The sequence below is a fragment of the Galeopterus variegatus genome, unplaced genomic scaffold (genome assembly GCF_000696425.1).
Source record: "Galeopterus variegatus unplaced genomic scaffold, G_variegatus-3.0.2 Scaffold7143, whole genome shotgun sequence".
NCBI classification, from domain to species: domain Eukaryota; kingdom Metazoa; phylum Chordata; class Mammalia; order Dermoptera; family Cynocephalidae; genus Galeopterus; species Galeopterus variegatus.
The window spans coordinates 92,881-94,917 of NW_007733254.1; positions in this window are offsets into that span (position 1 = coordinate 92,881).

A 2,037-nucleotide genomic window follows, 5' to 3' on the forward strand; every position below is an offset into this window, starting at 1 on the left:
ACCACAAGAGAAACACGATTTTGTTTTGTTTCTTCATGAGAAGATCCACGGGCTGGGAATCGATACTTGCTCCATAGAAAAGTGGGGCTTGAGATACCATGGGAAAGTGCAGGTGCCCAGTGAGAATCTGTACCTGTCAGCCCAGAGCTCGGGGGGAAACAGAGGCAGAAGATGAAGTGGGGACTTGTTATTACCCAGGATGAGAAGGCTCAGGACACTGAAGACGGAGGAGGGTCCGGGGCTTTAGAGATCTGTGCAAAGAACCCCCGGAGGAACACCAGCAGAGTGCAGTTTCCAAGACCAGGAGAGGAAAGTGCTTCCAGAAGGAAGGGGGGCGTGACCACGCCTGACATTTCAGGAAGCAGCCCATACGTCCACCACAACGCAACGTGTGGATTCATGCGAATGAACGCTGTGCAAAAGCTAATGTGATTGTGCTACAACCATGACCATCAGCGGGGAGGACTTTGGAGAACCCACACATTTGAGTAAAATGGCAATCACAAAAGAATGCAAAAGCTATGATTACATTTATGTAAAATTCATAAGCGTCTAAAGTCCGCAATATACTGTCTAGAGATAATACATATTCACATGGTAAAAGTATTTTTAAAAACAGCAAAGTAATGGTTGACACCTGTTTAGAAGAGTAGTAACCTCTGGGGTGATCCAAGGGGACAGTGGGAGCTTCTACTTTCTTAGGCTCAGAGGGAGGCGTTTGGGTGTCTATAGTATCATTGTCTTTATACTTGACGTAAACACATTCATGCTTTCATGTGCATGGTATATTTTCAATTTTTCTTTTCAAAGAAAGTGAATTGGAGCTAACAGCAGCGATGGCTAAGATAGATGAAGTGCTCAGTGTTCTCAGGGAAGGTGGCAGGAGAAGGAGCGTCTCAGTGTGAACACAATGTCACAGGAACGTCCCTTCCTCGATGGGAGATCTAGACCGTGCTGACAGGAACGACTCAGCAGCTCTCACCTGGGGATCCCAGCAATGGGATCTCCATTATAAACGGCTGCACCCTTCATGCCTACATGTAAAAACACCAGCTTGCATACACATAGCTGCATTCTTAATATGAGCTCACTTATCATGGATAATAAACTATACAAACTTTTTTTGTCTTTTTAGATCCAACAATTTTCCTAAGGAAGGAGCTTGATCGCACCATTAGAAACGCATGAGTCTTTCTCAGAGAAGCCAGCTGAGTTTCAGGCATTTGGGGGTATGAGTAATTACGTTGTTACAATAATTTTTGATACTAAAAATCTCTAAAATGTTAACATGTATTAAGACATTTTTGATTATAGTGGAGGAGGAAACAATTCCTGAATTTAAACAAGAAAAAGACAAAGACCATATCCTCAAATGGCTGGAGTGTTGTTTCGGTGCCTGTTTGCATCTGCAGATTCTGCTAATGAGGGAAGCCGACGGCCACATGAAAGGCCGCGTGGAGGAATCCCGGCTTGGAGACTTTTCTGACTTTTTATGTAGGTTGGCTGGTAAGTGACTGATAGAACCAAAAGATAATCACTTCCCAGCTGTTCCGTGGCAGCAAAAATGTTAAATTTAAACCATTAAATAGTCCTGGAAGCAAGAGAACAGGTGGCAGATGGTTCTCCAGGCAGATGGTACTTCGTAGTGTTTGTGTTCGATAGGAGTTTGCCCTTCCTGCAGACCACGACTGCTCTCCGATATTCTGCCTTTCTCATTTGAGTGCTTAGCTAATGGCAGGCCAAGTTTTAAAAATAAATACCATCATTCTTGAAAGAAGAATCCCTTCATTTATTCCATCAAATGGGGGCTGGCACCAGAGTTCTGTCCCCATGTCATGGCCTCGTGAACGTGAGCACCGGCTCTGTCCTCCCGGCGTGAAGTTTGAACAGAAGATTGTTGTGGCTGCAGGGTGGGTTGATCGAGTCCTGCAGAGCTCCAGGACGGCGTGTCCGCTCTATTGCATGCCTTTCTCTATGTGTCTTTCACTCTGCCCTTAATAAACAGCATGTTCTCCTTAAAAACTAAGAAGTGAAGAT